Consider the following 13,821-nt stretch of genomic DNA (forward strand, 5'->3'; position numbering starts at 1 on the left):
AATGTAGATAAGACTCCATGAGACATCCATCCAGTTATAAATATCATCCTTACTTGACATTGAAAATCGCAGTGTTTAAATGGGTGTAGGCTAACCCTAATTGAGAGCAATTTTGGTCTGACCTCTTTTAGACGCATGAAAAAAAATATCAATGTAATGAAAGTAAATTATGGGTGTACAATGAATACAACACAGGCAAATGATCATAGCTGTACCAGATATTCCATTGTACCAAAAATAATGTGGTGGGCATACTTTGTTGTTATCAGAGAGAAAAATTAAAACCTGAGAAGAAATCCCACACATTTGACCCAAGTAATCAAGTGCGGAGAACAAGCACATATAGCTACTCGGTGAAGTTGGAAAGAAGGTTTGGCAGGGTTTTTTCCTTTTCACTTCTACTTTTACTTTTTCACCTGGCCATTTTCAATATTAGATCATATCATACATCACCTCAACACACATGTCAGGATGACTCAATGGGAAGTAAAACAGTGCCATCTTGTGGCCATGAGGATAAAAGTCAGGGCTCATCTGAGAGTAGTAGAATAGAGCAGTAGAGTAAATGTATTGATCACCAAGGAAATTAAGAAGTCCGGCACGCCTTACAGCTTTTTGCACACATTTTAAAACAACATACACATTTAAACTGTCAAATGTCCCAATCAAATCAGCACAACTAGGGATATACAATAAATTCACAGTTTGTTTAGAACCTAAGTACCATTACATTCATTACATTGCACTGTTGCCACAAAAAATCAGATGTACATCTTTCTACCAAATCAAAAATACTCTATATGGAACTTTGTGCATTATGTAGATCGTTTAACTTCAGAGGGTTGAGATTTGTATTTATTGTATCGCTAAGCTAGTGAAAGTCAATGGATCCGTGTAGCATGCTTGCTACACGGATCCATTGACTTTCACTAGCTTAGCAACACACTCCCTCTTTTAACTTGTCTTAAAGCAAGACAACGCTTCACATGAAAAATAAGACACTTTACCACCTTTATAAACCCTGGCCAACGATTTTAACTGTATTAAGCCCCAAAATAGTGGCATACCCCTTTAAAGGTTTGTCTGTAAGCACTAAGCAGCTTTTTTTTTTTTTTTAAACTCTCATCATGCGCCCAATGGCAAGGGGGTGAAAGTCATTCCTGGACTGATGTGAAGATAATGATTTTTCTATTTCCTGAAAACTGAGGAGAACTTGGCACTACTCCCAGTATACGATATCACCATTTGACTTTGAACGATTTGCTGACATAATCAGGTGTCAAGTTCTTGCATCTGCAATACCCCCACTTTGACCGCAGAGGCATGTGAACAAAAAAAGTAGCAAAATTCTCTCTTGAATCCATCATTCCATTTGTTACATACTGAACTGGTGTGTGTGTGGGTCAGTGGTGTAGTGTACGTAGAATGCGGGTATACGGAGTATACCCACTTCTACATTTCAGGGATTTCAGTATACCCACTTAAAATTGATTGATCCATTGTTTTGAGTAGCACAAATATATACAGTATACCCACTTCAAAAAATGCTCAAATATACAGTATACCCACCATAAAAAAGTAGACTACACCACTGGTGTGGGTGTGTGTGTGTGTGTGTGTGCGTGCGTGCGTGCGTGCGTGCGTGCGTGCGTGCGTGCGTGCGTGCGTGCGTGCGTGCTTTCTCAAATGAACCCTGGACAATTGGCGCCATACGGCAGCCGCCAGAGCAGGTGTAAATGTGAGAATGTGTAAGTGCTTTAAGTTTGAGCCAACTTCACTGTGGTGATATTACGCTATATAAATGCATATTGTATTGGTAAATGGACTGCATTTATATAGCGCCTTTCCACTCCTTCGAGCACTTTACATTGTATGCCACACATTCACCCATTCACACACCGGTGGCCATGGCTGCCACGCAGGGTACCACCCTGCCACCAGGAGCAACTTGGGGTTAAGTATCTTGCTCAAGGACACAACGATGGAGTCAAGCCGAGCAGGGCTCGAACCTGCAACTTTTGGGTTGCCGAACGGCTCCTCTACCACCTGAGCTACCACCTGAGCCCCGTATTGTGTTGTGTGGTGTGGTGTGGTGTGGTGTGGTGTGGTGTGGTGTGGTGTGGTGTGGTGTGGTGTGGTGTGGTGTGGTGTGGTGTGGTGTGGTGTGGTGTGGTGTGGTGTGGTGTGGTGTGGTATGGTATGGTATTGTATTGTATTGTATACTTTACAGACTAGGTAGGTCAGTGTGTGCTATACATCAGCTCTTCCTTTATTCCATTCCATTCCACTTAGCCTTACAGTTATTTACAGGGTATAGGTTACATTGCCTGGAACAGTGTGGGGATAGGTGCCTTGCTCAAGGGCACTTCAGCCATGAAGGAAGGAAGAGAATGGTAAGGGTGGGATTCAATTAAACTAAGGGGTGTAACACGCTCAACTCAAACAAAAAGAACAACTGGGTGCTCATTCCTCGAGAATATATGAATTAAATAAAGAGCAGGACAGACAGCACTGCAAGTTTTGTGGTTTATTGCCCGTCAGACGTTTCGGGGTTAACCTTCTTCAGTGTCTGGAAAACATTTCACCCAGCAGGTGGACACAATATATACAATCAAAGCCCCAAGTGTCCACCTGCTGGGTGAAATGTTTGCCCGACACTGAAGAAGGTTAACCCCGAAACGTCTGACGGGCAATAAACCACAAAACTTGGAGTGCTGTCTGTCCTGCTCTTTATTTAAGGGTGGGATTCAAACCTGCAACCCTCTGATCTGGTCAGGCATATCTCCCTAACCACTACACCACAGCTGCTTCCGGTCGTATTCATGTCTTTCTGCACAGTATTACATAATACACACATTCTATCTCTGATCATATAAATTGATATCTGTTATTACACAGGCAATCGACAGTATTGCATAACTACATGGGTTAAGGAGGATTCATTTTTTTACACTTTGGTCAGGTCTACAAACATATAGTTCAGTCTTGTCTCTGATGCAGTACAATAAAAATGTGTCAAGAACAAGAAAATAGGTCAACATACAGATACCGCTAATCTGCTTATCATGAACATGGCCGTGATGTGTACATCCACAAAACAAACGTCACTGAAGAGGAACAAAAGAGATACCAACAGTTTGGTCATTGCAGAGCCCTTAAAGGAACAGACCACCGTTTTTTGATTTTCACATATTTGCAGTATTCCAAGCATTATTCATGAATGTGCATATCATTTTTGTCTGTGTTTGCATTGCCTCGTTTAACAGTATTGCCAAATTACGGTCTATGGTATATTATAAGTCTATGGTACAAAATAAAACATCATCAAAAGTACTTATAAAACAATTTGAAATGAATGTAAAATTCAGCAGAATGTTAAATGGCAATATAATACTGTCCAGTGACCAGTTGTGGCTTGATGCTATAGTTGCCAGTTAATGAAAACACTGAGAAGAAAATGATATGCACATTCATGAATAATGCTGGAAAATAGTGCAAATATGTGAAAATCCAAAAATGGAGGTCTGCTCCTTTAAATGATGTACGACTAAGAAAAACCCTGCACCTGACACGTCCAAATACACTTCAAAATGTCTTGTGCAAAACAAAAAGAGACACATTTACAAAAGTTTGGTTATGTCATGACACAGCAAAAAAAATCTCTCATGGAGTTGATAGACTTGTGGTGCAGCTCTAGGGCAATGTCATGGGCGTAAAGGTTAGGACTACTACTCCATGGCCCCGGTTATTGACAGACGGCCCCCTGAAAGAATGTGGATATTACAGACCTACAAAAAAGGAGGGGAAACAATCCTTGATCCAAGCACTTCAGTTGATTTAAAAAGTCCAAAACAACCTTTATTTAGTGGGCTAATACATTAACATTCACCAACGCGTATCGGCCATACAGCCTTCATCAGGGTCACGATACGCATTGGTGAATTTCAATGTATTAGCCCACTAAATAAAGGTTGTTTTGGACTTTTTAAATCAACTGAAGTGCTTGGATCAAGGATTGTTTCCCCTCCTTTTTTGGCATTGCACCCTCCAAGAACACCAGCTGTTTTTGAGGATACTAGCAGCGCTCTACCTACTCGTCTACTGATATTACAGACCTACCTATTTGACTCAAAGAACATCTCAAAAGAAACACAAAGAATATCTGTCACAGTGGCCCTACTGTGGCCAACCGGTAGGGCACTCGTCTGCCATGCGGCCGACCTGGGTTCAATTCCCAGCCCGGGTCTTTGCCGACCCCTCCCCGTCTCTCTCACCATTCTCTTCCTGTCCACCTCTCAAACTGTTATGTCAAATAAAGTTGTAAAAGACCAAAAAATATCTTTAAAAAAAATGTCACAGATAAAAAGACCAAAAAAAAAAAACGAATTAAATCAATAATCTCAACGCAACGCAATTCTTCCAAATACACACTTACTAAACCCATGCAGCTTTCTCCGGTCAACAGGTCCTAGTACTCTCTCACACCATCCCCAGCCATGAAATGACACAACCTTTAGACACACCCTTCACTTATTTCTGTAATTGGACCAGTCATTGGCTGGGCACTTTGGCTGATCAGCCTTTGGCATTCACTGAAATAAATGAACAAGGGATTTAGGCAGCAGTAAGGGGAGTGAAATGTGGCATGGGACTGTGTAGGGGTGCAAATCACATCCTCCATTACGATACGGTATCGATTTCTTAAAGCAGGGATTCGATTATATTTGATACCTAACAAAGCCACACGATACGATACGATTCCATTAAATCATCGGCCGTAGGATCGATACATTTCGATTATTATTTACACCCCTGGGACTGAGTGGGTGCCTCACTCCATGTGAAAGGTATAGCACAGGAATTCCCATACTGCTTTGTGCTCTCATTCACCCAGCGCTATGTGAAAAGTGTAAAAAGAAAATCAGATTGTTTTGTGCATGATTTGTTTGCTAGATGTTGTTGCTCATATAATACACTGCAATGTAGACTGCACACATGTACACTGCAATGTAAACGTTCAAAAGTGTCCACACTAGTTTGTTCGAGTCTTTAAAAACAGTGCACAAGATGGAAGGGGAGAGATCACTTTCTCACAAATGTTGACACACCAAGCTGCCTGTGAAGATTGTTATGCCTCCAGGTCATGGGGTCAAAAGATCCCGGTTGCTTATCTAAGTCTAAGGTCAGGAGGGAAAGAAAGCCTTTCGAGTAAAAGGTTTAACGACCTCAAGTTCAAACAGAAAAGTCCACTTGCAAACAACTGAGGTTTCATCGATAATAATCAGCTAAATGAATGAGAATCTGCAGACGCAACAGCAGTGTTTGCCAACATTTTTTGGCCCGGGACCACATTTTGACATCCAAAATATCCGGGGACCCCATATACACATATTTTTACGTGAACAACAAACAAAAGACTGAGCAAACTTGTAGTTTTTTTAAACCTGTTGATACTATACCTCTGAAAAGATATAAGATTGTATGTGGCATTTCAATGAGAATATTAATTACATAATTAATGGTATATTAATTAGAGATATTTCAGTATGAATCAGTATTCTTTTTACACACCTAGACAATTCAGGTGACCCCATGTGAACTCCAGACAACCCCATATGGGGTCCCGACCCCAAGGTTGAAAACCACTGCCACACTACCAGAGGTATCAAAAGCAGACAGCTAAATTCATATTATTACAGAATTGGTACACTACTTATTCCCCTATCACAAATGAGGCAGATATTGTTGTTTACACTGTAAACTTAACAGTGACCCTTTAAAAGAAAGCAAAAAAACTGCTGGAAGCTATCCAAACAACACAGTATCAGCTGATTGTAAGACAGCGGACATCCTTCCACTCCCTACTGTATCTCACTCCATTGCTGAAGTGCCCTTGAGGAAGGCAATTAACCCCACACTGCTGCACAGAATGTAACCAATACCCTGTACTTAAAATCACTGTAAATCAGTTTGGATAAAAGCGTCAGCTAAGTGAAATGTAACGCAATATAATGTGATGTAATGTAATGTAATGGATGGAAACTGGATGGATATTTTACTTTTCTTCTCCTTATACTTTTGACAGCCTACAGAATTCCTGCTTCACCTTCATCCAGTCAAAAACGGAAATGCTCTTCTGCTCAAAAAGTGTATGCATAAAATTGTGCAAAAGGTCCAACATCTTTAAAAGAAGTCCAGTTGCATAAATGTCAGCTCATTTGGATATTTTAAGCGTTCCGTCATGTGTTTGTCTAAGTTCATTCTGAGTCAAAGACCGAGGATTGCTAGCTCAGCATTTTCAAACCCCACGCATTACAGTAATTACGTCATTCAACTTTCCACTCATTCCCATTAGGGCAGTGACCTTAGCAGGGATTTTGCTTGGATGCTCAGAGTGTAGCTTGCCTTGAATGGCTCTGTTGGATTTGCCTTGCAGTTCGCTGTAAGCATACACACGGAAGCCTAGTGGGGGACAAAGGGATCAGTTGTCCCGGGCACTGGGGTGGGGACAGGGGTGGGGCAGACTTCGGTAGTCATTACATTATATGGAGCGGGGCTGGGGGGGACACACTGTCAGATCACTTTTTCACAGGCCCAGTCAAAGCTGTCAGCGGCCCTGTCCTGAGTGTATGTACAACTTGTAGACAAGCTCTTCTGAGCTGGCAGTCTGCAAACCCATGATAATCTTGGCAAACATTATTATACCATTATTATAATGTCAGACAGCTGACAAGGCGAGACACCACAATTTACAACACAATTTCGTTCGTCTGACAGAATAATTTATACAATGACAGAGACGAGGGTGAGAGAGAGAGAGAGCTAGCACTAGCACACTTCAGCAAGATGGAGAGAGAGAGAAAGGAAAGCCATGCACAATGTCATGTCTCAATGCCATGCCTGTCATAAGTAGCCTGCCTGACATGCGAATAGAGCAGACCATAAATTGGCAAGAAGCAGGATTCAAACGCTGTCAAACGCTGCCCCAGAGGAGGGCCAGCACTGGGCCAAATGTCGCCCTGGCCCTGCGCCCAAATTGCAGACAGAACCATTACTGTACAGAGACCACTGACATGCCGCAACTGAGCGTTTTTAATGCTGAACACGAACATGACAGCAGCAATTGGGGGGTTAAGAGTCCTCTAGGGAAACACACTGTCAGCTGAACAACTATTATTTCTTTAACATGTTCATACCACAGACCACCAGAGCTGTTTTCTAAGGGAAGGTTGGTGATTGAATAGCAAGGGCCATAGAGAGTTCTACTGCCAACAGGAACTGAGTCTGTCATTTTCTGTCCTCTTTGTTATTTATTGCATAGTTGCATACGAGACACAGTCTGTTTGTAAACACGTGCTTGGGACTTTTTACATACAGTGTTGCCTAGTGTCACTTAGTGTACGCCATGTGTGTTTCGTGCCGATTATGATGTTGTGATGGCTTCGCCTGATTCTGCCATGGGCACAGCCTAACATTACACTTGGGAGATGAGCGCGTCTGAAATGTCTTTTATTTTGCCTTCAGACCTACCTCAAGGTTGTGTATAAGAACTCTGGCCTCTGTCAAACAATCACACTTTATTACCCCATATAACAGCTTAACATTACCTGGCCCATAAACAAATGCACGTGCGCAGCATTGTGTTTGTTTTGTTGGACGTGTTGAACTGTGTTTGTACTCTATTGTAAATAACTGAGGTGAAAGTATTTCATTTACAACACGCGAGTCACAAGTAGGGAAAACCTTGACGTTAGGGTACCGCATGCATCATATTGCTGGCAGGGAAATGTGTGTCAGACATATTGTTTCTAAATGACGGGCCTGTTTTATTGTAGAGAAAGAAAACAGTGAGACATGTTTTGCTGACTACATTGGTAGAAATCTCCTCACTGTCCACTTGAGGAGTGATAGGACTACCTGAACTACACTTTGATAATAGGTGGTGGGCCCAGTCTCATATCTTGTCAGTTCGTTGGTGTTAACGAGTGGCAACTTTATTTTTGCTTATATAACCCCCTGACAACCCATTAATCAATATTTTGGCTGTTGCCATCCTCCAAACTTGCACATTGATTTATAAAAATGACAACGAAAAATAGCCGACCGAGTGACGTCACGCCAATACAAAGTCAACGAGGCAGAATACAGCTAGCGCGTGCATGCTACCCGGAACCGTCAGATTTCATGGCAAAACGTTACAAGTTGGGGGGTAAGTGGCCTCACTTGTTGTGTACATGCAAAAAAAAAAAATTCTCTCAAACTTTCAGAAGTGCTCTTTTTTGCTGTTAGTGTTCGGTTGTCTGACCATCATTAGGCAACGAGAGATAAATGTCAAAAAGAGGACCGGTCTGTTCCTTCAAAGCAATGGAGCAATGAGGTGACGGGGGTAGATCAATTTGCCAAAAAACGACGTGTCAGTAAAGAAATGCAAGCTGTGTTATTTTTTCCAGTAACAGCAAAATGGTCAGGAATTAAATGGCAACGTTATTTCAACGATTAAGTGAATTATCTGCCTATGAAAAAAGCCCGATATGCGGACAAATATTCCCTTTTCAACTTTGATGGGCGGAGACTTCCCATTGACGTCATCCCCAGTCTTTTTTATTTTCGTTATTTTTAATATCAACGTGCAACTTTTCAGCGTGGCAACAGCCAGAATATTGCTTTACATATTGTCAGGAGGTTATATGAGAAAAATCAAGTTGCCACTCGAGAGTGAGAACGAAACTCGTTTTCTAAAGGAGCTACAAAATCTAGCCCACCGTCTATAAGCACTGTTGAGCAGGTCTGTGCACACTGTACAGTCTCAGTTCCAGAAACGGACCAAACTGCAAGCTTACTGTGTATATATGGGTCATAACTTAGCATTGAAATCAATTTAATGGCTTAATATTAAGTCAAGAAATATTAATATTAAGTAAAGAAAATATGTAGGTAGCAAATCATTTCACTGAATATGCAAGCAGAATCTATAGCCAAAGTAGTTTAGAAGAATACTTTGTATGCTTTGTATTGGGTTAAGGAGTATAAAAGGGTCTTAAAAGGGAAATGTAATGCATTAGTTTCAGAGTGTGTGAGAGAAGAGAGCTTGAATTCTTCTCTATGTGTCTGTGTGCTTGAGTGTTTGTCCAGAGCTCTGTGTGTTTGAGGATGTGAGTACCTGTCTGCTTGTTTAAGTCTGTGTGTCTCTCCCAGGATGTTTAAAACTACTGTGCGTTTGTTTGGAAGTAATAAAAATATCTATCAAGTGAAGAGAAAATCCAAAGTGCTCAGGGAATTGTTGAGAAAAAATCTTGAAGGTGCTCTTTGGTGTTGGGGAAAAAACAATATCTTCACAAAAAAGGTGCCTTGGACTCCCTTTTTTGTCATAATACAAATATATATATTTTAAGTGTGTAAAGTAGCCATATGTGATTAAACTCATAATTTATATCCTTTTATGTATTTTAAGTTTGCATGAAGTAAAAACTTGGTGATCTTGTGTTAAATACTGCTACTACCCCCACACTGACATGTCCCCACACTGACCATATCAAAGGTCAAAAGGAGATGTGTCAAGGCCTACATGATGAATAGCCAATGGACGTCGTTAGAATATGGGCCAAGAACCAGACAACTGACAGCAAGTAAACATCAGGATGACTGCAACGGACAAGGGCTGGATACACACACCCATCCAATCAGCTGCACCTGAAAGGAAACAGAGAAGCAGCCCCCTGCTGCCCCCTAGATAAACAGGGAATCACCCAGCCAGCCACACTCTCAGTCTGGAGATCAGTGTCCCAATGGTGACTGGTGGAGACAAAGAAACCCCCACGTCACCCGCATGCGGCATGACTCGGCTTTAATTCCCTGTCAGACTGGGCTTGGTACATAACACAGGTAACAGTGGCGGTCCCTTGTGGGTGCATGATAGATAGATAGATAGATAGATAGATAGATAGATAGATAGATAGATAGATAGATAGATAGATAGATAGATAGATAGATAGATAGATAGATAGATAGATAGATAGATAGATAGATAGATAGATAGATAGACAGACAGACTCCCATAGTCACCTCCCCCGAAACAATTTACAGTCAAGCACAAACTTATTCACTGGAACGGACAAGACGTTTAGGCCCATGCCACGCATCAACACCCTGTCACCTGTATCAAAACAATGAGAAAAAAAGGGAGCACAGATCTCACTATGAATTAACTAACTGAACCGGTTTCCCTTAATATCTTCAGTGGAACTTTTCCACCACCACCTGCAACCAGTTAGGTATGTCCTTACCACAAGAACACTGAGAAACCTCAAACCTGGGGTGCATTTCTCCAAACCATAGTTGCTAACTACATTAGCTACTTTGATGTTTGCAGTACATTTTCCCATTGGCAACTACCCAAGTTGCTAACAGGCTAACATCTTCTCTTTCGAGAAATGCACTTTTGTCCACTACTACGCAGCATCATCATGAGAAGCACGTATCTGCTGATGGGGGTGAAATAACCGCAGAAACAGGCCTAGAGCAAGACTTTAAAAAGATCACACGATTCCAGCTAACACATAGTACTATATTTCTATAATGTTTAATATCATGGTATTTAAAGGTGCACTGTGTAGGATGATGGCCAGAGAAGGTATTGCAACTGTGCTGCTCATTGAAACGGAGCAGCCTATTGCCAAATTTGATCTTTTTCAGCTACAGTACTAAATAATAAACTAATATTTACTATGACCAAAGTAAAGTAAGTTTTGCAGCTACAAATGTCTACTTCAGCCCTACAGTGGCTTAACGGTAGGCCACTCGTCTGCTACACGGCCAACCCGGGTTCAATTCCGGCCTGGGTTCCTTGCCGACCCTTCCCCGTCGCACTCTCCCGAACATTTCCTGAGTCACTCTCAAACTGTCTTGTCACTAATAAAGTCTAAACGTTAAAATTAAAACGTCTTTTTCTGGAAATTCAAAATGGCGGACCATGGAGAAGATCCCCCTTTTCATGTTTGAAAAATGCAATTTTCCCAGTCATAATGAATATGTGGTGGTAAGTATTGATGGAAAAGTTAACATTTGTGAATGGGCAGCATGAATTCTGGAAATTAACTATACTGAAAATATTACACAGTGCACTGGGAAGTTTTGAGTGGAATAGCTGGAATCTAACAGTGCATCAATCATTATCTTATTGTTAGGGCAATAAGTAGTTAATTAATTAATTAATTAATTAATTAAGAGCATCTAAAAGGTGAAGTCAGGGCTTGTGGTGGTGAACACTAGGGTGCAGATGAGCTGTTGTTCAAGAAATACCCAAAGACATAGCCAGGTCGTGCCCTCCTGGTGACGCTGCAGCTTCAGCGTTGCTACCAGTCAGGTCAAGAGTCAATGCAACTACTTTCTGAGTTCCCGCAAATACGGGAACTCCTCCCACTTTGTTGGGAAGCAAACAATCATTAGCAAACCAAGGGAGGCCATTTGGGAAATGCTGTTTGGGAATTGTTAATTGTTATGCTCTTGGTCAGACCAAGTCTCGAAGAGATTTGAAAGTCGATGATAATCAGGCTACCAAAGACACACTATTCAGCTACAGCCTACGGGTGGGCAATATGGTAATTTGGCACAAATGACATATGTTTTTTTTTTTTAAGATAAAGTCTCGATTTCCATTCTTTTGTCACAATCTTCCATCGGAAAAAAATATAAACAACCAAAAAAAAAAAAAAAACAGGGATTTCATATAGCCTACCAGTACTTGCAAATTGTAATTTGCAATTAATAAAATGTAAACACACTGATGACACTCTCATAAAGTGCACAATTGGAATGCAATAATGTTAAGTACAAAAGTGAAGACAACAACACTAAGTAAACATCACTCTGATACTGATAGTAAACACATCCTCACTGCAAGACGATCTATACAATTTCTCCACTTTGGCAGATTCAAGACAATCTTGTACTCGATTTCACGACTCACGGTGTAATATAGTCATATCGCCCACTCTTACCAAAGCCATGGCCACCCATAGACACAGAAATTGGTACCAGAAGCAAGAGGCCAGGCAGTCTGCTGCATTACTATAACTGTTCCTAAATTGCTAATTAACGTCTGCTCAGAAAGGATTAGACACATTCCTTCTGGAGGCTTAAGAGCTTTCCATGCTGGACTACTATACAGTACTGTAAGTGACCTAAAGTAAAAATGTATACAGTACGAGCAGAGAGAGAGAGAGAGAGAGAGAGAGAAGAGAGAGGGAAAGAGAGAGAGAGAGAGAGAAGCTCAACAAGGGGTAGCTATCTGTTGTTGTCACTTACCCGAACTGAGATCCTTCACGTTCAAGTGACAGTTCAGGAAGTGGACTGGAGAGAGACACAGTCCTTTCATGAGTTTCAAATGCTGCTACGATGAATGATTAACACAATAAAGTGTCGCAACTATGAACAGTAAGGCTGAGCCAGAGAGACACGTGGATACCCCCACCCCCCTAGCACGCACACGCACACACAATCACGCACACGCATACACACACACACACACACACACACACACACACACACACACACGCACACGCACACGCACACTCTCTCTCTCTCTCTCTCTCTTCTCTTCTCTTTGCCACACACACACACACACAAAACATGCACTCTATTTCCCTCTCTCTCTCTGTCTCCCTCTCTCTCTGGTGCATGCACACACAGGCTACTACAGTACACACTCTTTATTGAAACCCTACTCATATGCACACCCCACTACCCATAGATACCGAGATATGTGTTAATCAGTGCACAAACCCTAAATGGCTTCTCCAGGGTGTAACTTAGGTTAAGATCAATATTGTTTTGGAGAGAATACCTCTACCTTCGTAGTCAGTGTACAAATCGTCACAATAGGACATAGCTGAAAATGCACAACGATACCTCTTCTTGATACATGTTCTGTGTATGTCTGCTGTTGCCCAGTCTGCACTTTATAGGGGTGTCTGTAAGGTATTGTATAGGTACTCTAGGTGTAATGTACGTGTAGCCTACGGCCTTTGTCAAATTGTCTATGTCCACATCGTAAGTCTATGTCTATGTCTGCATGGGAAAGTAAGAAACATAATTTCAATTATTTGTATGACCAGTGCATGTAAAGAAATTGACAATAAAACCAACTTGACTTGACTTGTATTCACCTGTTTGGGTCAAAGGGCGATGGTCAGAACCACTGATGATGAGGTCAAGTAGTATGCAACCACCCATTAGCCTTGGTCTCATTAGCCGCGCTTCAGCGGCCCGGGGCCGCCCGGGGCTCAGGAGAGTGGCCGGCTCGGAGCTGCCGGCCCCGGGCCATTTTTTGCCTGATCGGACTCATAGCCGACCCCAGGCACATTCAGGTACACGCCTGGTTTGTGAAACGTCAGTCGGGCACAGCCCACTTTCGCCCCAAATCACAGAAGGAAAGCAAAGAAAATGGCTTGCCTTTCAAGAACAGTTTTATTACATGGCAAAGTTGTCGATTCAGAAGCTGTATGGGACGCAGCGCATGTTAAGAAGACAAAGACGCATGAAAATACGAGCAGCTCGACAACTGAGAGAGTGAACAGAAGGAGACGTGCGAACATGCCCAGTTAATCCCCCCAATAGCGCACAGAAGCATGAGCCCCGGACATAGCGAGACATGAATGTGCAGGTAATTGAATAAGTTACCATGTGAAAGGAGACCAAATCCCGGAGACATAGCACCTTCATCAGTTGCTATAGAAAATTATGAGCCCCGGACATAGCGACACACCCCCTCGTTGCGGCGTGCCACCTGTCTATTCATGGTGAATGTGCAGGTAATTGAATAAG

General features: G+C 41.9%; 1 protein-coding gene across 1 annotated transcript in view; it reads right to left on the bottom strand.

The window, feature by feature from the left end:
* The window catches only part of slc2a9l2 (solute carrier family 2 member 9, like 2), a 258,700-nt gene extending 246,293 nt beyond the window's left edge, over positions 1-12,407 (bottom strand). Inside the window, exon 1 of the mRNA XM_063190267.1 lies at positions 12,304-12,407. The gene's annotated coding sequence lies outside the window, so the exon portion shown is untranslated. The remainder of the gene's footprint in view (positions 1-12,303) is intronic.
* Between the last annotated feature and the right edge of the window lie 1,414 nt (positions 12,408-13,821).

Source organism: Engraulis encrasicolus, chromosome 23 (genome assembly GCF_034702125.1).
Source record: "Engraulis encrasicolus isolate BLACKSEA-1 chromosome 23, IST_EnEncr_1.0, whole genome shotgun sequence".
Taxonomy (NCBI): Eukaryota; Metazoa; Chordata; class Actinopteri; order Clupeiformes; family Engraulidae; genus Engraulis; species Engraulis encrasicolus.